The sequence below is a fragment of the Bos indicus x Bos taurus genome, chromosome 5 (assembly GCF_003369695.1).
Source record: "Bos indicus x Bos taurus breed Angus x Brahman F1 hybrid chromosome 5, Bos_hybrid_MaternalHap_v2.0, whole genome shotgun sequence".
Taxonomy (NCBI): Eukaryota; Metazoa; Chordata; class Mammalia; order Artiodactyla; family Bovidae; genus Bos; species Bos indicus x Bos taurus.
This window is the reverse complement of record NC_040080.1, coordinates 94,138,079-94,162,495: the sequence shown is the minus strand read 5'-3', so window position 1 is coordinate 94,162,495 and position 24,417 is coordinate 94,138,079. Positions and strand designations below refer to the sequence as shown.

The 24,417-nt window shown below is 40.6% G+C and overlaps 1 pseudogene; it reads left to right on the top strand.

Annotated features, from left to right (window-relative positions):
* The first annotated feature begins 2,086 nt into the window (after positions 1-2,086).
* On the top strand, positions 2,087-23,515 carry LOC113893585 (annotated as a pseudogene).
* Positions 23,516-24,417: the final 902 nt, after the last annotated feature.

Sequence of the window (24,417 nt, the reverse complement as noted above, 5' to 3'; positions counted from 1 at the left end):
CAAACGAAAGAAAATGTAGTTTTCCTATCTCCAAAAAAGAGGGAAATGAAAACCCAAGACTCAGCTAAAGGGGGAAGAACACTTCTTTGCTAAAATAGCTGTTTGTGCTTGAGAAATATGGAGCAAAAAGGCAGGAAGAAGATTCAGTAGGTACTTGGGACAAGATTTCTGCTGGTGGCAATTAATTCCACTTTCCTAAAAAGATATAATTTGGTGAACTATTAGTGACTGGAAGGAAACTGTCCCTATGATATCTGTAAGTAGGGAACTGCTAGATTTTCTCTCCCTCACTGTCTCCTCCTTCTAATTCCAGTTTCTCCTTCTCTAGAATGTATTTAGAAGAATTTTCTCTCTTAGTTATGGTCTTGTACATGCACGCAGTAAAGTCGATGACATCCAAAGAACTAGAAAGGAGGATTCAGACATCCATTTTCTCTCTTCTGAAAGATTACCACACTCATTTGCATAGTCAGAGGAATTTTAACTTAGATAAGAAAAAGTATATTTCAAGGTATAGAGAACACCTTAGACTTCTTGCACATGGTGGTTTTCAGCATTTCTGGGGAGCATGACTGTAGGGTCCTGATTTTTGAATACTGTTGGATAGTACACAGGCTGGGAAACATGCACGGCGATGGCTATGCATTATGCTAGCATGGAGACAGGTTGATCATGACAGAGGTGCTGGTGGGGGTAGGCTGAGGATGGTGAAAGAAAGGGAAACACAGGATCTGAGCTTGGGGAGACCCCAAGAGGATCCTCTGACTCCAGCTCTCTACAGTGGTGGTCTTCTCTCCTTTAGCTGAACCACTGTAAGCAAATGGATGGGAGAAAAGATCATCCTTATGTCCACAGAAATGCTATTTCTAAGGGGTTAAGGAAACCTTGTGCAATTCCTCTCCTACTCTGAGGACTTAGGACAACCTTTTTTCTGCTAGAATCTGCATTTGTGATTTGAAGCACTAGTAATTTTTTCAGTGCTTGGTTTATTAATGAACTTCTCTCCAAAGAAGTATTATAGATATATTTCTGTCATCTATTATAGACCTATCATCACTAAACAAATAAATATGTAATATATGATTTGTTAGATGTTAAGGGAACTTTAGATCAATATTAACATAAGATATATACCCTCAGATACCCATCTCCATCTAATTAGTTACTCTTTGTAAAAAAAATTAATAATGTTTCCCTTGAATATGTTTCAACATAATCACATTTAAAATTTTTTAAAATTGAAAGCCAAGCTTTTAATTGTCTTTATGCCAGTGCTGAGATGTGTGTGGGGAGTCTGGTGGACCTGTGGTTTGGTGGGTAAAAACATATTGAGACAGACACATGGGTTTGATAATCACCTTCACCAGTGTTTTCTCTGATGCAGTTAGCTATTGAGCAGAGATGGTATTCAGGCATGTATGTAGGCAGAAATGCTTGTTAACAATTTTGCTAAAAGCCTTCTATTTAAGAGAGAATAAAGACACCATGTCTGATGATATCCAGGATGAACTTTGCAGTATATAATTCTCAGATCCATTTCACCCCAGCCATCACTTAGCGGAATTACGTGCCTGCCAGAAACCAAATTGCCATCTAGCCAAACTTGGCAGAGTCCCGGCGTTGGCACTGTTCTTTCAGAGTATTTTTTCCCTCTGCACAGATTTTTAGGAGATTCGGGTCACTTTTGGAACCTGGATGGCTAGTCCCCTCAGTAAGAGCAATCACTGCCGCCTGGCTCCGCCGGGAACGCGGCACCAGCATCTAATTCCTTTCTCTTTTCTTTGTGGATTGCTCCCAAGACTTCCGAGAGCTCTTCCGTTAATTTTAACAGGCTGATTTTGTGTTTTTTTACATGATAATTATTTAGTATTTGATTTCACTAACTCCGACTAAACTGAAGCTTGGCGAAAGCCGCTTCACCCGGGAGCATCAATGACCGAGCCGTGAGGAGAGCTGGACCAGCGCACGCGCCCGCAAGCTCCCGCTCCACTCCCCGTGGCGCCAGCGCAGAACCAGGGGACAGTCACAATCACAACTCACACCCGTAATCCCGACTGATGCACTTGGGTGCACTTCGTGGGCACTGATGGCCGAGCACACCGGTGAGTACACTTCTCTGTGGGGCAGAGCGGACTCTAATGAGATCCCAGAGAGCTCTGGGCGTGTGGGGAGGCGCGGGTCCGCGCGGGTGCCTGGAATTCTAGGGCGTGCTGCTGCGATCTGATGGTTCTGGAAGTTGGTCCCTGCGCCTCCAGGGGTTCCTGTGCTTATTTGAAGGGACGCATCCTAACTGTGGATTTTTTGTTGATAACCACCACTGCCATGTCCAAGAATCAGCCAGCTTTCCTTTGCCTTTTTCTGTCTGCCTGCCTGCTCCTGTGGAAAGGGTACCTCCTAAATAGAGAAAGAAACCCCTCCCCTTATTCTCTATGCCCTGTGTCCAGTCTTGGGATAGGAAAGTGGTCTTCTAAAAAAATCATACACTTACAAAGATTTCTCCCAAAGAGTTGAGAGAATCCCTGGTTTAAAAAAAAAAAAAGTGGGGTTAAGTGGGTGGGTGGATGGGTGGGTGGAAAGGCTGGAGGCCAGAGGCAGAGAAGCCCTGAGAACAGACTTCTGCAAAGCTTCCTAAATGTTAATTTGCCTTAGGGTAAAGGAAGAAAGCAAATATTCAGATGTTAGGGATCTTGGTATTAAATTCTGGGTGGCTATGTATTTGTTGCCATTTGCTTATTTACATATTTGTCACCATCTGCTTATATAATATGTATGAAGTGGCACAGTCATGCATGCGTTCATGTAGAAACTCACGAAGACAATATCCCCTCCAACTGGATATGTTTCAGTTGTACTTCTAAACCTAGTGCATATATACTATAGGCCTACAAATATCTGAATACTAAGTTTTTTCTTTAGAATACTGTCCTCCAAATGGCAGGGGCAGGCTCATAAGCAGTGGCAAACTTCTCTTTTCAAACACTGCCAGTAAGAAGAACAGGCTCACTACCTTTTAAAGTTTAGCCTCCTCATTCTTGGGCGGAAAAAAAGTTTCCCAAATGTATTTGTCCTAGGAAGAAGAAAGAACAGTCCCATCCCTTCTTCCCTCAAAATGACTGCTCCATTAGTCCCTGGATTCTGGCTGTCTGGGTGCAAACAGAAGAGACTTCCTTCCCTTCTGCATGCTGGCCTCTCAAGGCTCACTCCTTAGGCTCTGAGCCGGGCAGGAATCTCTCAGATGTTTTGCCCAGTTTGGAATATGGATCTGAATGTACCAGTTCAAGTGGGTTGATGCCCCAAATTCACTTTGCGATTGCATTCAGCCTAAGGGTTTTGTGGAGGGGGCTAGCCCTACCCAGCTGTGATCAACCTGGAAAAAACCCTGGAGGTCCAAGAAATATGTTTTTCATTGACATAAGGAGAAAACCCATGTTTTCTCTCCCTCTTGCTCACTTTCTCTTTCATATCTATATCATATATGCATTCTGACAAATGTGTCTAGTTCTATGCCTTTCATCGCAGCAGAAGCCATATCCTTAGAGGAACTGGTGCCCTGGAAAGGCAGATTCTGTCCTTTTAAGCCAGGAAAAATGCACAAAGGACCCGTTCCACCATTGTGGAGCACACTGCTCTGGTCTCTATTAGATTTTCCTTTTTTTTTCCTCTCTCTTTTTCTTCTCCATCCAGGAGAGTCTCCACAAGCAATTAGAATTCTCCTCTTCCTAAATTACACAAATAATCAATCCAAAGGTGAGAGGAGGAGTTGTGAGAATGTTTTCAGGATTTCATCGCGATGATGCTTTCTAGTACTGCCCTCCCCACGCACCGTCCACGGACAACCTTGCGTCTATGACCCGCCCCACACGGTGAACCTGGAGAATGTGGGCCATGCTATTTGAATAGGAAACATACCTGTGAAATTTCAAAATCTGCCTTGATGACAAGGTAGCTTCAGTTTCGAGAATCTAAAACTGTGGGGGAGAGTCCCCCATCTCAAGGCCGAAAAGGCACCTTTTCCTGAAGGAGCGAGCTCAGGGGGTACAGACTAATGGGGGAGGGTCTTCAGTGGAAAAGCCGGCGGGGTCATAATCTCGCTCCAGACCTTTATTTAAACTTCAGCCGAATTATTTAATTTTTTTTTCTCTCCCAGGGCCTTTCAAATTGCTCGCGAATCTTGTCTTCCTATCTAATTCCCCAGCAGCTTCCTCATCTTCCCTGGAGAACTGATGAAATCAGGCGGAGAGAATGGCCGCAGTTGAGCAGGAGAATCCTTCCCCTTTCCGCCCTGCGGCCTCGTGTGCTGACCCGCGCCTTCCGGGCGGTGACTTCGAGGGGTGCGGGCTGTGACTCCCCCATGGGGATCTGGGATCCAGCGGTCCCGACGCCTGCTTCCATGGAACCTCCTGAGTCTTTGGGCAGCTGGGGTCGCGCGCCCCTCTCGAAGGAGCCTCAGACGGTTTGCACCATTTCAGACAGACGTCCCACGCTCCCAGCCTGGGGCCTGGAGACCCTTTTCTTCTCAGCCTGAACCAAACGAAATCTGCCCGAGTCACAATCTCAGTTCCCAGACCAGGTGGCATCTACCCATTCACATCTTTGTTTTTTTGAGGGGAACAGATTTAAAGAAAAGAAAAAAAAAAAATCCTCGAATGGGGAGAAACGTGTTTTCAAACATTCCTAGCGGACCTTGTGTGTATGGGCGCTTCACTAGGGCCCGGCATCCGCCCAGCGCCTCCCGCCCTTCCCAGAAGCCGAGGCCGAAGCACCTCCACTGCAGGGGACCGAATCACTTAACCGCATTCGCCTTTCCAGGACTGATCGCTCCTCAAAACCGTTTTCCAGAAGTTCACCTCCTTGTCCAGGCAGTGTGCAAGCTTCGGCCGCTGCAGGCGGGTACTCATCTCCCGCCTCCGCGGGGTGCTGCGCCGGGAACCCCAGATCCTCCACGCCTTCGGATCCCGGACGCCTCCAAAGACCTCACTTCGCAGCTTTGGAACTCCCAGAACCGACGTTCTACTCCTTCACGGCGTTGCGGGGACCCGGAGTAAATTCAACCCACTAAGGCAATGGCAGCCCACTCCAGTACTCTTGCCTGGAAAATCCCATGGACGGAGGAGCCTGGTAGGCTGCAGTCCATGGGGTCGCTAAGAGTCGGACACGACTGAGCGACTTCACTTTCACTTTTCACTTTCCTGCATTGGAGGAGGAAATGGCAACCCACTCCAGTGTTCTTGCCTAGAGAATCCCAGAGACGGCGGGGCCTGGTGGGCTGCCGTCTATGGGGTCGCACAGAGTCGGACACGACTGAAGCGACGTAGCAGTAGCAGCAGCAACGAATTCTTTCCTCCCTAAGTCTGTTTCATTTTACTTAGAAAGCCTCCGCTGCTCTTTGCTTTGGGATTTGACAGACCTGTCTCCCTCAGTGTGCTTTTCCTGCGTGACTTTCAGATTATTTCAAGAAACCTAGCGGGGAAGGGTGCTTAACGTAAAACTCCGGTGAAACTAGGGGAACAGGAAAACGTTCTCTTCACACATACATGAATAAGGTAATGAGTGTCTCTGCAGAATGGAACATCTAGTGAAGAACGGAGATGCCCTTTTATTTTTAATAGCAAGCCAGAGGCCTGAAATTTAGATAACAAGTTGCTGGAAACTTTGCCTTAGGTGATAAATCCAGTGAAGAAGCTGTTTGCTTCCCATGAGGAGTGAGACGCCAAGAGAGGCAAGTTTTTTTTTGTTTTTAATTGTAAATATTCAAACTCCTCTTGAGATGACCTCATCTCTGCCAGATGTGTCTTCTGATCCTACCAGAATGAAGCATTAAAAAAAAAAAAAAACTTAAATCCAGTTTTGGAATTACCCTCGTGTAAAATATGATTTTGTTTAGGGTTGAGAGACCAGGCAGTTCTTCTGCTTTCACTGGATTTTTATGGCCTCTGTGTCCAGGGTTAAGTTTTATTGGATTCTTTTCAATAACAAAAAGTTTTTTAGGGTTGTGTTCCCTTCCACACTTCCCAAGACCTAGGGGTTTTAGGCACATCTTCATTACACAAGAGGCCAGAAGTTCCATGGGAGAAGAACCCGGTCTCTTGTGAGTGGAAGGTCTGGGCAGGCAAGCTGCAGGACCCTGTCCATCTTCATGGCCACCTGATTGCAGTACCCTCTGTTCTTTCACAGGAGTCCTCTCTTTTCCTCCTTATCTTTTCTCTACCCCATTCACCAACACAGGCCATCTGGGAAAAAAGATCTCTTTGGAGAGTGATGCTCTTCCTTTTGTAGAAAGAAGTATTCTTACAAAGGTGCTGTAGAACCATTGGTTCTTCTTGAGGATTTTCCAGGTTGGTCTCTATAGCAATTATTTCCCCCAAATCTGGTAGCTCTTCACAGCTGGACTACATTCCCCAGCTTCCTTTGCATTTTGATGTGGCCACATGACCAAGTTTTTGTTAATGAAATGCCATTTTCTAGCCAAAGCTTTTAATAAGTGGATGTGCCCCCATCCCCTCCCCCAATGCTTTCTGTCTCCTTCTTCTGTTTAATGCTAATCTTGAGGCCCTAGGGAACAGTGGAGATTCTCAGGGGAAGAACTGCCCACTGGCAGGTATCATTTGCCTAGGACTTTACCCAAGGGAGAAATAACCTATTGTGTTTGATCCACTGTACATTTTGGATTTTATTATTGACTAACATGTTCTTTAAAAACAAAATCGTCCCTTATAAATGTCAATGGATGTTAGGTCACCTTTATTGGGATTAAAACTCCAAGAGGCTCCAAGATTCTTCTGCCTCTTCTTAGGTGACAGTCTGATAACAACTTCAAGTCATATATACAATTTCAAATCTGTAATTAGAATATTCAGTCTGGTGTATCTTCAAGGCACTGAGTTTGATTTAATGTGATATCTTCTCCTCTCCCTAATTCAGGATTGCTTCAGTCTAGATGCCTGTAGAGGGAAGGAGGGGGTAGTTTTGACTTATTACTTAGCATTGAGTTTTTCCCTCCCCCTATCCTCACCTGCTGTTTCAGATCAACTAGTGGTTTGAGAGGTGGAGACAGTGGGGGATTGGTTTGAACAATGTCCAGTGACTTTGAGTTTAGATAAACTAACCAGATTAGGGCTACTGTAGTGGTACGTAGCACCAAATGAAGCAGAACTTTGGCCATTAGTTACTTAATTGGATATATAGAGAGTGGAGGTCTAGACAATTTATGATTTTTAAGTAGATTTTCTGAATTATTAGTTTGATGTGTTTCCAAATTTGAGTAAAGAATCACCATTCATTCACTAGGTTTTGTAGAAATGGCCCCCACTGGTCTCCTGCAAAAATGGCTGGTATGTAAGCATTTCTCCAAAGGTAACGAGAATACATTGTTTTGAATTAATTCACCCAAACTTCTCCCATCCTCTTGCCTAGATTGTAGACTAGGCTCACTCTCAGAGAATGAATTCCTGGTTTTTGGCCCTTTCCAATATTAGGAACTGAGCCCTTTCCTCTCTGCAGTTCTGTTTTGCATTTTACTTCTTTTATGGAAATCACAGCAGTTGTCTGATAGTTAAAATGCCTGCCAGACTCTGGCATTTTTGAGATACTGGCATCCCTCTTTATAGCCAGTGCCAAGCCATTCAGGCCAGCCTTGGGGTCACCAGGTGGGGAGAAAGCCTGTCCAGCAACAGCATGCCAAGTGCAGAAGTGTTAATGATACAGTTTACTTTATATGTGGATCCTGCTTGGCTATAAGTTTTTAGGGCTGTCTACATGCTGATAAAGGAAAACTTCAACCCTTCATTGGGTTATTTCAAAATATCTAGATATATTGTAGTGAGTGGATGGATTAACCAGATGACATTTTCTTCCTGCTTAGGAACAGTTGCTTGGCATAACAGAGACCTTTTAAGTGTGCATTTTATTAAGTGGCATTTTCTGAGCCTGCTCTAGGGGAAGAGCTATAGAGTGGGATGTAGGTAGACAAAAGGCATTGAAATCTTGCCTACCATTTCTTACCACCTAAGAAACCTGCTTACAATTGTCAGCACGGAGGGATTTCAGATGTCTACAGAGAGCAACTAAAACAGTCTGGAAAGTAGCCTGGTCTTTGGAAATAATGGCAGATTGGGTTAAAGACTGAATAATCCATTGTGGATGGCCACTTGGCCCATTTTCTCTGGATCATGTCCAGTCTTCTAATTCACACTTTCAAGTGTACAGTAAGCTATGTTCACTATCCTCCACTTTCTGAGAACAGCCAAAGTGGGAAGGGACTTTCAGTCAAAAGAAAGTCCCTTTCTTTTTTTACATACAGTGAGGGCTGTTAGACAATGGAATGGGAATTGAAGAGTATGTAGCCAGTTTCCTTGTGTATCACTTTGAATACTAGATCTTTTCTAATTTACCTGAGCAGAAATCGATGAGTACTAGACCAGAGACAGGAGCATGTCCAAGATGATCTCTCAAGACCCCTTTTTTTCCCTCTTTTTTGCTGTTGGCTTCTATAATTTTCTGACAACGGTAGTACCTGTAAAATGTGTAGGATTCAGTAGCAGGGTCAGGGGCTGCTGTCACTTGGCAGACTTCAACAACATGACCCTGGCAAAGACTTTAGAATGAAAACATCAGGAAAGTGAACCCTTAGTGCCCCATCACCAGAGGACTGGCTGGGAGCTGTCAGGTTGAAATACTAGTCTATTTGGGAAGGGAAAGAACAGGAGGAAAGCCTCTGGCACTCCTCTCCACCTCAAAAATACCTCTCAAGTAATGGATGCCAAACGCATCAAATTAATTGAGAAAAGAGATAGGAGAGGTATCAAGGCTGAGCTTCTACCGTAGCCAGTCTGTCAATCAACACCCCTATGGAGAGCAAGGCTCTGCCCACACGGGGGGCGGGGACACCACAAGAGGCGAGGCTGGGTTCCTGCACAGCGGGAGACTTATCCAATCTGTGCGTGGAGGTGGAACAGGGGCTCAGGACCTAGCAAAAAAAAGATGAGAAGACTGAGAGACAGAAGAGGTGACAGAGACGTCCATGCACAGGGAGGAGGAGGAGCGGGAGCTGAAGAGAGGCTGGAGGAATGTGCCAGAGAGGAATCCTCAAGGAGGGGACGTCGCTCAGAGCTGAGATGGGGCTGAGGGCAGATGTGGGGAACGGCTTGTGCCCCAGGTTGGGCAATGGCTTGTGCAGTTTAGAGACTGGAGAGTGTGTTGATGTGCAGAGTGCAGGAGTCTGGTTGAACAGAAATTTTGCAACAGGAAGTTATGGGAGAAGAGGCTAGGAAGCTGTTGAATTATAAAGCTGGCAGGAAAAGATGGGCCAAACTTGAATTTCTGGGTAAAGGTGTTTGTGGCTGTAATGCTGACAAGGGAGGAAGATTTTGCCCTGGCTACCTTTCAGAAAGAAGTAAAATCCAAGCAAAGGAGGGCAATGCAGTCATCTTTGGTCAGCAACAGAGGATAAACAGAAAAAGCAAGCTGCTTCCTCAGTTCCAGCCTGAAGTAGCAATAATATCTTCTAGCTACTGCAGGAGCATCCAGGGAAGAGCTAAGGAATGTGTGGCAGCATGTGCCTGTCTGTATGTCTCCATCAGAGTGTTTAAGGCTACAGGTACATGTCTTTATATGTTCTGATTGTGTTTCTTCTGGAACCCTTTAGAAAAAGTATGCAGAAACTGCACCAACAAATATAGTAGTGCAATAGATTAGCAGGCATACTGCTGAGAGAGCTTGAGAAGCATATATCCCGTGGAAGAAAGTGTAGCACTGACCCCTTCACACACACACATGCTGAATAACACTCATATATATATATATATTTATATGTGTTTCTAATATATATATATATCTGTATTAGAAAAGCACATATATGGAGATACACCATTTCAGATCCACACAGAGACACAAGTGCTATTAACTGCTACCCATTTCATATACTATAGAAAAAATTAAGAGAACAGTAGAGTTTAAATGGTGTTTAAATCATCTTATCTATTTTTTTTTTGTCTATAAGAAAGAATATCAGCTAACCAACTACTTCAAGCAACATACTGCTTAATTTTTTTTGAACGAACTACAACAAATTAGTCCAATATCTCACTGCCACTAGCATGTGTGCTATAGAGGAAAGTGCACTGAATCCTGTAGGAATAAAAATATATGAATTATTAGTCCATACCTATCACCTAATAGCAGACTGTCCTTTGGTAAGCTACTTTCTCTCTGACTCTGTTTCTTCATCCATTAAGTGTGAAAGTTGTTTATAAAATCTAAGCTTCCTCTTAGATATAGTCAGAATACACATATATCACATATGTAGTGTTATCCAAATGGCCAGAAAGTTTGGTGAAAAAGAAGATCAGAAGATGACCATGCTGCTGCTGCTGCTGCTAAGTCGCTTCAGTTGTGTCCGACTCTGTGCGACCCCATAGACGGCAGCCCACCAGGCTCCCCCGTCCCTGGGATTCTCCAGTCAAGAACACTGGAGTGGGTTGCCATTTCCTTCTCCAATGCATGAAAGTGAAAAGTCAAAGTGAAGTCACTCAGTCGTGTCCGACTCTTAGCGACTCCATGGACTGCAACCCACCAGGCTCCTCCGTCCATGGGATTTTGCAGGCAAGCGTACTGGAGTAAGGGTGCCATTGCTTTCTCCGAAGATGACCATAGTTGTCCACAAAATGCCCAAATAAATTTTTAGTTCTGTTTTCTAATGACAAAATTTTAATTTTTTGATATTGTGAGGACTTTTGATATTGTAAGGGGTTAATGACTGAAAGTTTCATTTTTTAACAGCTGCATTGGTGTCACATAATGAACGTGAGAATGAATAGGTCTATAGTCACTTGTTCTGCCCAAATGTTGGAGGTTGACTGCAGTTACACAATGGAATGCTTTAGTTAAGTCAATGAAAAATCAGTTATGTTGGCCATTTGGCACTATGTAGTCAAAACATTTTTTTTTTTTTAACATTTTAAGCAGATTGAGTGTCTGTGTTATGGATGTGTGCCCATTTCCTCCAGAATTGGTGTTCAGGCCCTCTTCTCTCTGGATCTCTCTCTACCTTTATCCTGATTAATACTGAACACAAAGACTTTGCTCTGGTCTCCCAGAGCAGCCAAATTCTGAAAACCTATTAGCATACTTTAAAGATCCACACACTTATGCATGTCAAACATACAGACCAGCAAATAATAGCACACTCTTTTTTTGAAGGCTCCTATTAGAGCCCTGGCACTTGCCATAATATTCCATTGCAAATAAATAAATAAATAAAGTCTGCAGCTGGTAAACTTCATCCTGAATGTCAGCAGGGGGCTGATCCCATAACACAACAGTCTGAGATAACCTGTATCACAAGCTAAGCCTGTGTGATTACTTAGCATTTATATAGTACTTTATCTGTGTTCTGTATGTCAGCATCATTAATGGGAGATAACTCACCAGGAGTAATAGCTAAGAAAAAAATTCATGACCCAAATGGAAGAAAGAAGGGAAAGCTTAAAGGATCTGAGTGATTCAATAGGGGCTTGCAGTTGCAGTTACTGGGTATTGGGGAGAGGGCAGAGATGCTATTTTAAAGAGGACAAGGAAAGCTCTTTGGTCTCTCCCCAGTGAATAGGAATGACTGAAGGTGCACAAGGAGAGAATGAGTTCAGACACGGGAGAAAACCCTGCCAGGGAGACTCACTAAGCCTGAGCTCGACTAAAAGGATTTATAGTTTGTCTTCTGTAGCACCTTAGATCCCAGGGAAATTATCATCTAGCAAAGACTGTGAATAATGGTTGGAGGGTGGTTCTGCCTGGAGGCAGGGGGATGGACAAGATGCCCTTTTAAAGTGGCTTTCAAGCCCAGAAGTCTATTTTTGAATAATTTTATTTATTTTAATTCATTTGGCTGCATCAGGTCATAGTTGCAGACTCTCTGTTGTGTCACGCAGGATCTTGCGCTGTGGTTTGCAGGCCCTCTATTCGCAGCACACTGGCCTAGTTGCCGGAGGCAGATGGGATCTTAGTTCCCCCAACAGGGATCAAACCTGTGTCCTTGCATTGCAAGGCAGATTCTTAACCACTGGACCACCAGGGAAGTCTCCAGAAGTCTAGTTTTAAAAATAGAACATTCAAAAATTCATCAACGTTCCACTGTGGTTTGTTTTTTGTTCTAAAAAATTTTTTTAATTGTAGTTGATTTACAGTGTTGCATTAGTTTCTGGTGTACAGCAAAGTTATGCAGTTTTATATATATAGTCTTTTTTGTGTTCTTTCCTTTATGGTTTATCACAGGATATTGAACATAATTCCTTGTGCTGTATAGTAGGACTTTGCTGTTTATTTATTTTATATATAGTAGTTTATATCTGCTAATCTTAAACTCCTGCTTTATCTTCCCTCACCCGCTTTCTCCTTTGGCAACCATAAATTTGTTTTCTATGTCTGTGAGTCTGCTTCTGTTTTATAACAAATTCATTTGTGTCATATTTCAGATTCCATATATAAGTGATATCATAGGGCATTTCTGTTTCTCTTTCTGACTTAGTTCACTTTGGATGATAATCTCTAGGTCTATTCATGTTGCAGCAAGTAGCATTATTTCAATCTTTTTTATGGTCGAATAGTATTCTGTTGTGTATACATCTTCTTTATCTGTTCACTTGTTGGTGGACAGTAAGGTTAGTTCCATGTCTTTGCTCTTGTAAATAGTACTGCTATGAACACTGAGGTGAATGTATCTTTTTGAATTAGCTTTTTCTCCAGATATATGCCCAGGAGTGGGATTGCTGGATCATATGGCAACTCCATTTTTCGTTTTTTAAGGAACCTCTATACTGTTTTCCATATTGGCTGCACCAATTTACATTCCCACCAACAGTGCAGGAGAGTTCCCTTTGCTCCACACTCTCTCCAGCATGTATTTTTAAAAATTGATTTATTTATGTTTGGCTGTGCAGGGTCTTTGTTGCTACGTGTGGGCTTTTTCTAGTTGTAGCGAGCAGAGGCTACTCTCTAGTTGCAATGAGAGGGTTCCTCATTGTGGTGGCTACTCTTGTTGTGAGCACAAGCTCTAGATGGTTCAGGCTTCAGGAGTTGGGGCTGTCAGGTTCTAGAGCATGGGCTCAATAGCTGTGGCGCTCGGGCTTAGTTGTCCCACTGCATGTGGAATCTTCCTGGACCAGGGATCAAACTCGTGTCCCCGGCATTGGCAGGTGGATTCTTAACCACTGGACCAGAAGGGAAGTCCCAGGATTTATTATTTGTAAACTTCTTAATGATAACCATTCTGACCAGTGTGAGGTGGTACCTTATTGTAGTTTTGATTTGTGTTTCTCTAACAATTAACAATGTTGAGCATCTTTTCATATGCCTAACTGGCCATTTGTATGTCTTCTTTGGAGAAATGTCTATTTAGGTTCTATTGCTTATTTTTTGATTGGGTTGTTTGGTGTTTTTTTTTTTTTTTTTTCCAGTATGGACTTGTATTACCTGTTGGCCTATTTTGAAAATTAAGCTCTTTTGGTTTCATCATTTGCAAATATTTTCCCCAAGTCCGTAGGTTGTCTTTTCATTTTGTTGATAGTTTCCTTTGCTGTGCAAAAGCTTATAAGTTTGATTAGCTTTTGTTTATTTTTGTTTTTATTTCCATCATTTTGGGAGAATAGCTTAAGAAAACATTGCTATGATTTACGTCAGAGAATGTTTTGCCTATGTTCTCTTCTAGAAATTTTATTGAGCGTGTGGGCTTAGTAGCTGTGGTGCAAGGGCTTAGTTGCTCCGAGGCATGTGAAATCTTCCCCAACTAGGGATAAAACCCGTGTCCCTTGCTTTGGCAGGCAGATTCTTATCCACTGATTCAACAAGGAAGTTCAAGACTTCAGGTTTAAACTTGGTTCTACCATTTGTTATCTGTGTAAGCTTTGGGAAATGATTTAATCTCCTTGAGACTTAATTTTCTCATTTGTTAAATGGAAATTTTGTAGAACATATTAATGAAATGGGCTTTTCTTTCCAGAATTATAGCAAGTAAAAATGCTTTACTATAAACCACTTAGAAATACTGGATAAAATATAAATTAAAAAACTACATATAGCTGAACTTGTTAGAAAGAAAATTCTCCTAAGGGACCAAAAATAAGAAGAGAACTGAAAACTTGAACCATAAATGTGAGAACTGAGCCTGAAGCTTCTTCTACAGTGTATTTAGGAGTGATTGCTGATTCTGGTAATCAAAGGATTGTTTTTTTCTGTTTGTTTTGTTCTTAAAGTTAAACACCAATCAGAATGTTAATTTTAAAATATTATAAATACAGGAATATAAATAAATATTATAAATACAGGAACAAATATAAACTTTAGATTTATTTAGGTTTGCTTATTTCTTCCAATTTGATATGTTTAATTAGATTAAGTAATTTGTATTCCATTTCTCCAGTCAATACCCACTATTGTTATTTTATTTTTTTTAGGATTTTAATGGTCCTATTAGAATAGGAATCAAAATTTGGCCCAGATAAAAAGGAAGAGTAGAAAAAATATCTGCTCCCTGAAAAAAATTATAAAACAACTATACTGCAACTAATATATCTGCTCCTCAGTAAAGGAAAGAACAAAGAAGTTTGTCTTGGTCTGGGTTCTGGTCTGGAAAACAATTGCAACATATCAAAACACATTCTCCTATGATATATATATGTGTGTGTGTGTGTGTGTGTATATATATATATATATATATATATATTTTTTTTTTTGCCTCTCTTCATGCCAGTTTGGGAATTCAAATTTTTATTAGTGGTGCATGGTATAGGAATTCTTTAGTTAAGAAGTGTAACAGCAACATTGAACAAATTCTGGATCCCATGCGGGGCACTCTTAGGAAATGCCCTTGAGATCACAGAGGATGCCATTCCGTGCAAATGCATGGCATTTAAAAAGCATTCAGAATATATGGACTCCAAAGGTGAAGAAGTTTTAGAAGTGCCTTAATTCATTTATTTCCCTTATATATGTATTTTCTTTACTTGCTGCACCGTGCAGCTTGTGGAATCTTAGTTCTCCAACCACGGATGGAACCCAGGCCCTTGGGAGTGAAAGTGTGGAGTCCTAACCACTGGACCGTCAGGGAATTTCCTATTTTTTTCTAATGAATACATGAGTAATAAACTATAAAATCTATGTCTGAAATCTGAACTAGTTCTTTAAATAGATAGCAAAAATTTCTGTGTTAATAAAGTATTTGTCTTAGTTTAATTGCAGTAATGGCTTTCTTAATTCAGTAAAATAATGATGCTTCTTACCTTTGATATCATCTTAGATTATGTGATGTATAAGAGTCATTGTATGAGTTAGGATTCAGGACTGGAAAAAAAAAATCTCCCTAGGGATTTTAAACAGGAAGAAATCAAGGAACTAAGTCCTTGCAAATTACTGAATGGGCTAGGTCAGAAAGCAACAGTTAGAATTGGACATGGAACAACAGACTGGTTACAAATAGGAAAAGGAGTACATCAAGGCTGTATATTGTCGCCCTGCTTATTTAACTTATATGCAGAGTACATCATGAGAAACGCTGGGCTGGAGGAAGCACAAGCTGGAATCAATATTGCTAGGAGAAATATCAATAACCTCAGATATGCAGATGACACCACTGTTATGGCAGAAAGTGAAGAAGAACTAAAGAGCCTCTTGATGAAAGTGAAAGAGGAGAGTGAAAAAGTTGGCTTAAAGCTCAACATTCAGAAAACTAAGATCATGGCATCTGGTCCCATCACTTCATGGCAAATAAGTGAGGAAACAGTGGAAACAGTGGCTGACTTTATTTTTCTGGGCTCCAAAATCACTGCAGATGTTAACTGCAGCCATGAAATTAAAAGACGCTTACTCCTTGGAAGGAAAGTTATGACCAACCTAGACAGTACATTAAAAAGCAGACACATTACTTTGCCCACAAAGGTCCGTCTAGTCAAGGCCATGGTTTTTCCAGTGGTCATGTATGGATGTGAGAGTTAGACTGAGAAGAAAGCTGAGCACCAAAGAATTGATGCTTTTGAACTGTGGTGTTGGAGAAGACTCTTGGGAGTCCCTTGGACTGCAAGGAGAGCCAACCAGTCCATCCTAGAGGAGATCAGTCCTGGGTGTTCATTGGAAGGACTGATGTTGAAGCTGAAACTCCAATGCTCTGGCCACCTGATGCAAAGAGCTGACTCATTTGAAAAGACCCGGATGCTGGGAAAGATTGGGGGCAGGAGGAGAAGGGGACGACAGAGGATGAGATGGCTGGATGGCATCACCGACTCGACAGACATGGGTTTGGGTGGACTCCGGAAGTTGGTGATGGACAGGGAGGCCTGGCGTGCTGCAGTTCATGGGGTCGCAAAGAGTAGGACACGATTGAGCGACTGAACTGACTGAACTGAGAGGAGCGGAAGCCTCAGTCAATTCATTCTTTATCACACCTCCTTTCACAAAGATAAATTCATCACTGAAAGTAGAGAAAGGTGGTCCCTCTGCTCTGCCTTCCAAATCTTTCATGCATATATCTTCTGGATGGAATCTAATTTGTATGCAGAACCTGGGAAATGTAGGTAGATACTTATTTGCTTACTAGATTCTCTTTTATGAAAAGATAAGGGAATGAGAAGGGATTTTCAGCTCCAGCAGACCATATCTATGAGGGTGGCCAAGTATAAAAACCAAATGGACAGAAGTGTATCATTTCACTAATTGCAAGTTAAATTATTAGCTGTAAATTAAAGCCACAATAAGATACTATTAGATATCCACCAGATTGGCTCAAATAAAAAATTCTTCTTATAATACCAAGTATTGGTGAGGTTGCTGAGCAATGGGGTGCTTATATACTGCTGATAGGAGTATAATTTAGTACCTCTTGAAGAACAGTGTAGCATTATCTGGTAAGTTTGATGGTATGCGTATCTTAGGACTCAGGAATTCTATTCTAAGTATATAACCTACAAAAATGCATATGTATGTACCAGTATACATGAACCATAATGTTCATAGCAACATTGCTCATAACAGCCCCAATTGAAAACAATGAGATGTTCATAGTAGTAGAATAGTTAAATATTTGGTATATTAGACAGTGGAATAGTACATAAACATACACACAAAAATGAATGAGCCACAGATAAACACAATAAAGTAGGTAAATATTTAATGTATAATATTAGTCCAAAGACAAGGAGAGAAAATTTTACATACAGTATTCATTTTATAATGTTTGAAAACAAATGAAACTAACCTATATTGTTTAGGAATACATACTTAGGTGGTAGAGCTTTTTTTTTTTTTAATACAAGACAGAGATTACCATGAAAATCAGGATTGTAGTTACCTCTAGTGGAGAGGAAGACAGTGTGATTGGGAAGATGTAGCGGGAGGGCACCTGGGATTTGGCAACATTCTGTTTCTTGATTTGTTACTGTAACTATAATAATTAATTCAACAATGCTTTTTCTGTGTACACTTCTGTGTATGTATTGCACTTCAATTTTTTTAAGTTTAAAAAAGAAACTAAGTGGGTGAATAAACAGAAATCTAAGTATAAGTAAAAAGAGAATTATAAAGCTAGAGGAGAGATCTGAGGAAATTGTTCAGAAGGTAATGCAGGAGATAAAGAGTTAGACTATATTAGGAAAAAAAAAGAATATATTAGAGACTATAAGGTGAGTTGGAGAATGAGAGGGTCCAACATATAGTAGTTCTGGAGGAGAGAATGAAGAGACTGGGAGGAGGACACATTTTATCAAAGAGATTATGGCTGAGAATTTTCCAGAATTAATTGAAGACCTGAGTCCTCAGATTCAAATTGCAGAAATCTTCAGCAGGATTGATTAAACTAAATCCATACTCACATACCTTGCTATGAATGTTCTATTCAATTCCAACTACAGTGAGAAAGTTTAAAAAGCAAACAGAGAGAAAGACACATTATCTTCAAAGTAACAACAATTTTATTCACGGCAGACTTTCTGAAAGCAACAAAAGAGACTAGATAACAAGAAAAAATGTATTCAAAGTTCTAAAGTCTTATATTTTTCAGCATGAATTCTTTAGTCAGCTATACTATCATTCAAGAGTAAGCATGAAATAGATAAATTTCCAGACAAACACAGTAGGTTTCTTAACACAAATAGATCTCCCACTGAAGACATTTTCTTTAGGGAATTTCCTAAAGAAAATTTCAACCCAGGAGGAGGAAGTGAGATAAAAATAAGAATTGTGAGAATAGTTTCGATGAGTAAAGACACTGAAAACATGTGGTATATCTAAACAAGCGTTGACTAGGCAGACAATAGTAATAGTGACTAATTTGGAGATAGAAAAATAAGGGGTGTTATAATACTGGACAGCAATAACGTGTACAATGAGAGAGATACGATCAGAATTAGAGTTCCAAGTTTCTTGCGTTATTTGGGAAGACAATAGGAATATTGCTTAGGCCAATAAGATTACTATTTAAAAATTAGAATAATCATGAAAAGAATAGAAATAGAATATACAACTTTCAAATTCGTAAAGGAGAAAAGGAAAATTTTTCAAAACTTTCATCAACTTCATAGAAGGCAGCAAGAGAGACACTGAAAAAATATAAGCACAAAATAATCTGGTACATATAAAACAAAAGTTATCAGTAAGCTCATCAAATATAAATGGACTAAGATCAGCAGTTAACAGATTGAGATTGTCAGACTGGATTTTAAAATTTAGTTATGTGCTGCTATATGTCATAATGACATACAATGTTTGAGATTAAAAGAATAGGAAAAATACCAAATAAGCTGATATTACTATATTAAGATGGGACAAAATCAGCTTTAAGATACACAGAAAAGTGGTTACTGTGGGCTTCAGGGAGAGGATAATAGGAAGTTATTGGTTAATAGGTACAAATTTTCAGTTTGTGATGGATGATGAAAAAGTTCTAGAGATGGAGAGGGGTGATAATTGCACAATAATGTGAATGTACTTAATGCCACCAAACTGTATGCTTAACAGTGGTTAACACGGTAAGTCTTATGGTGTGTCTGTCTTACCACAATTAAAAAATTAGACCTTAAGATTTTAAAATGTAATCACTATATAATCATGAAAACAACAGTTTACCAGGAAGATATAGCATTTACTTTTATGTGCTCACTTAAATACATAAAACAAAGCTATAATAAGAAGTTTATAAATTTACCATAATAGTTGGAGATTTAAAATTACAACTCTCTAGTAATTGGCACACTGGTAGATAAAAATTAGTAAAGACATAGGAGATTTGAATAACACAAATCTTTATATAACAATTAGGAAATACACTTATGTTTTAAAAATATACAGAACCTTTCAAAAACTGACCGCATACTGGACCACAAAACAAATCTCAACAAATAAAAAGAATTGGTGTTATACATAGCGCAGGGAAGTCTACTCAGTGCTCTGTGGTGACCTAAACAGGAAGACAATTCAAAAAAGAGGGGATATGTGTACACCCAGAGTTGATTCACTTGCTGTACAGCAGAAACTAACAAAACATTGTAAAGCAAGTATACTCCAATTTTTAAAAAAGAATGTGTTATACAGACCATTTTTCTCTGCATGCAAGCAATTAATTTAGATAGCAATAATAAAAAAAGATTAAATTCCCATATTGTTGGAAATTCATGAAAAAATTTGAAGTATAACTAATAATGGAAATTGGATAATATTTAGACTAATAAAGAAAACATACATTCAAAATACGTAAGATATAGCTAACATAGCATTAGAATAGTCCTTTATAGTCTTAACACATTAGAAAAGAAGAAAAAGAAACAAAAAGCTAAGTTCCAACTCAGTTCAGTTCAGTTCAGTCACTCAGTCGTGTCTGACTCTTTGTGACCCCATGAATTGCAGCACGCCAGGCCTCCCTGTTCATCACCAACTCCTGGAGTTCATTCAGACTTACGTCCATCGAGTCAGTGATGCCATCCAGCCATCTCATCCTCTGTCGTCCCCTTCTCCTCTTGCCCCCAATCCCTCCCAGCATCAGAGTCTTTTCCAATGAGTCAACTCTTCGCAGGAGGTGGCCAAAGTACTGGAGTTTCAGCTGTAGCATCATTCCTTCCAAAGAAATCCCAGGGCTGATCTCCTTCAGAATGGACTGGTGGGATCTCCTTGCAGTCCAAGGGACTCTCAAGAGTCTTCTCCAACTCAAGAAATTACAAAAAAAAAAAAAAAAAAAGTCACAAAACTTCTCCTATAGTTGAAGCAGATGGTAAGAAATAATAATTGTAAAAGTTAAAATTAGAAAACAAGGATACAATAGGGACAATCAACAAAACTACAGATTGGTAAGTGCTCACTCACCAAAGGGTTCCAAGAAGTCTCAATAATGAGGTGGTTGGTATCACCTGGGTCTTTAAATGTCAGTCATTCTCTATCAAAATGCTCAGGAGATAGAGAACTCTTAATACAGTAGCTATGGGCACAAGTTGGAAATTATGCAACAAAACAGATTTTTCTCTCATCAAAGTAGATCTGGCTACCATATACCTCCTGAGGATAATCTGCCAACCGCACAGACCATAACGAGCCATATGATACTGTGCCTGAGGGAATCAGCTAAGATAGGCTGATTATAGTGGATCCCTTCCAACATGGAGAGGTCGTGTTTTGCCTCACTTGAACAGACATTTTTTCTGGCTCCAGATTTGCCTTCTCTGCCCATAATGCTTCTGTCAGCCCCCTCATCCATGAACTTACCAAGTGCCTTATTCACCATTATGATAACCCATACTGTATCTCTCCCATCCAAAGTACACACCAAAAGAAGTGAATCAGTGGGTTCAGGCTCATAGGATTCAGCAGTCTTAACATGTATTCTATTATCCATAGATAGTGGACTTTATGAAATGATAGAAGGGTCTAATGAAGATTCTACTACAGAGCCACCTGGGAGATGATACTTTGTGAGTTTGGGGTGCTGTCTTGTAAGACTGACTGAGAGGGCCGTGGTTGGAGATATTATTCCTATAGCCAAAATGTATGGGTCTAGGTACTAAGAAGTGTATGTAGGGTGGAATTCTCTCATGTATGTGCACGCATGCTCAGTGACTTCAGTCGTGTCTGACTCTCTGCAACCTTAAGGACTGCAGTCCACCAGGCTCCTCTGCCCATGGGATTTTCCAGGCAAGAATATGAGAGTGGATTGCCATGCCCTCCTCCAGGGGATCTTCCCGACCCAGGGATTGAACTCACGTTTCCTTCTTTGCGGGCGGATTCTTATTACCACTGAGTGGAGAAGCCCCGATTTCTCTCACTGTTACACATACTGACCAACTTCAACATTTTTCTTGATTCTCATCCCTCTAAACTTAGATTCTGGTTTAGAGGTATTCATTCCTAGGAAACTTTTATATCCTTTATGCCACTGAATCAACAGGCAAAGGGGTTCTTGAACCAGCTGGGGTGAAAGAAAGTGGTTGCTTGCAGTGAGAGCAGGGGATCCTCTGGGGTGCCTCACAGTAGCTCCATGACTAAGGTAGAGCTGATGGAAGATTGGAGCACCCCAAGTGTAGACGGAACCCCTAAAGGCTAGCTCCTTCAGGAATAAAGGTTGGGGCCTCTCCACTAGGAACCCAAACCAGCTAGGTGCTGATTGAAGACAAAAATAACATGGAATGGGTAGTTGATTAAGAAAGTTATAAGTAGCAGCTACAGCCTTGTTCTCAGAAGCTTTGGGCCATATGTGGGTGGTGTTGACAATTATGACGCTGGGAGCAGCAGCTTCCGGGCCTCTTGATTACAACTACAGCAGTATGTTCTTCAACCAACAAGTTTAGTGGTACCTTCTGACTCCTTTTCAGTCTTTCCAACAGTTTTGTGAGCATCGTACATCGAGCATCAATGTGGTAAATTCCTTTCTGCTTAGAATACCTGGGGTTATTTCTGTCCTTACATTAAGCTCTGAATGAAGGAGAAGGGGGCAGCAGAGGATGAGATGGTTAGATAGCATCACCTACTCAATGGACATGAATTTGTGCAAACTCCAAGAGATAGTGGAGGACAGAGGAGACTGGCATGCTGCAGTCCCTGGGGTTGTTTAAAGAGTCAGACATGACTGAGTGACTGAACAACAACACCAGGTAAGTGTGGTATTTGCATAGGGATGATCAGATTGACTAATTTAAAAGACTAGAACCCACAAACAGACCTCTGCTATTTAAATCTGGTGTCTGATATTTCAAACCAGTAGAGAAAATGCTGGACTATGTAATTAATGCCGCTGGGGACAATGGGCTTCCCTTAGGGGGGACATTAAATCCTTTTCTCTCACTAAACAAAAAGTTAATTCCAACTGGATTAAAGAAGTAAAGGTGAAAAGCAGAAGTGTAACACCATTAGAGGAAAATACAATAAAAATTATTATGCTAATAACTTAAATTTACATCTCTAGCTTATTGCTGTTGTTGAGTCACTAAGTTGTGTCTAACTCTTTTGGAACTCCAAGGACTGTAGCCTGCCAGGCTCCTCTGTCCATGAGATTTCCCAGGCAAGAATACTGGAATCAGATTTCCACTTCCTTCTCCAGGGGATCTTCTCCAGCCAGGGATTGAATCTGCGTCACCTGCATTGGCAGGCAGACTCTACCACTGAGCAAGCAGGGAAGCCCAAGGATACTCTACAGCAGTTAAATAAATAAAGGAAGCTTCTTGTAGCCACACAGATAAATACCAAAACCAATATTGAACAACAAAAGCTAGCTGAAGGATAAGTATGGTATGATACCACTGATAAAAATTAAGAAACATATAAAACAATACTGTATAAAGCTTATGTTACATACATATGAAATAAAAGTTTTTGAAAACTTCCATGGTAATGATAAGCACCAAATTCAAGATGGAGGATACTTCTGAGAAAGAAGAACACTAATATGATAGGAGAAGATTATCCATGGGTTTTCCTTATTTTTGTAATTTATTTCTAAGCTGAAAAGTTGGCACTTAGTGTTAATTTTCTTATAATATGTACTTTTTATATGACTGAAATATTTAATAATTTAATAATAGGGCCCAGAACTCCCCTCCCAAAGAATAGGAGAGTGGTGATGACTTTTCTGACATGTTAGATTTAACTGAGTATGTAAGAAGACACCACTGGTGGAGTCTAGTGTTTGGCCACAGTTCTGGACCTGTTGTAGAAAGTTACGCAGTAGCCACCCAGATTGTAATGGATGAAGTGAGTGACAGGTGTGTGGGATTTTTATTCCAGAAAGTTGGAAAACTTGCAGCAACTGGAGTAGGTGGTGGCTTTCTTCTCCTTCAGATTGCCAGCCGCAGTGGCTGTGTGCAGAGCAACCAGAAGGGAGTGGAGAAAGACGTAAACAAAGCCAAAAGACAGATGAAGAAATGAGCAAATAAGGCAGCCCCTGAAATCAGCAACAGAACTTGTCAAACAGAACCTTGTGATATCCGGTGGATTTGTGGGAGGCTTTTTGCTAGGCCTTGAATCTTCAGGATATGAATGTTCTGTCATGGTGGGGTACCTCTGAGAAGTGGTGGTGACAACATGATCTCCACATTTCTCAATGACACATTTCCAGGATGACAAGAAATAACTAGCTGGACAATACCAGACCCACAGCTTAGCATTTTGCCATCTGAAATTTGGCAGACTAGTATCTAGTATGGAGAAGGGAATGGCAACCCTCTCCAGTATTCTTGCCTAGAGAATTCCATGGACGGACAAGCCTGGTGGGTTGTAGTTCATGGGGTCACAAAGAGTTGGACACGACTGTATAAAACAACCAATAGAGTATGTGTATAAAAGTATTCCTGAGCAAAACATGGCTTTTAAAAAAATTTGCAGTTGTTTAAAATTTGCCTATAAACACCACCACTGGCTGTAGATATATATAGAGAAAAAATTCTGTTGGATATACTCCCCAGTGAAATATTATCCTTATTTTATTTAAATAAGATGTTCTCCACTGTGCTTTTTAGTATAGTGCTGATAATTAAAATAATTTGTATTATAGCTTCAACAGTAGGGCCGACTTTTTTAAAGATATATTTGCGATAAACTGAAGAACTATAATGCCCCTTTGTGGAAGATTTATAAATAATAGAATTATTAAAGGTAATAAGCAATTTTTTTAAAAAAGAGATAAGGACTAGGGTATAAAAATAGTCACTATTTATATAGAGTCTGGTTTGAGTGCTGTTCTAAGTGCTTTATATGTGATAGCTCATTTAAATCTCAAAAACAAGCTTTTTTCCTTTCTTTCTTTTTGGCTGTGTCCCACAGCTTGCAGGAACTCAGTTCCTGAACCAGGGATTAAGCCCAGACCACAACAGTGAAAGCCTAGAATCCTAACCACTAGCCACCATAAAACCCCCTCAAAACAAGCCTTTGAAGTACTATTATCTTTAGTCTAGGGATGAGGAAATGAAG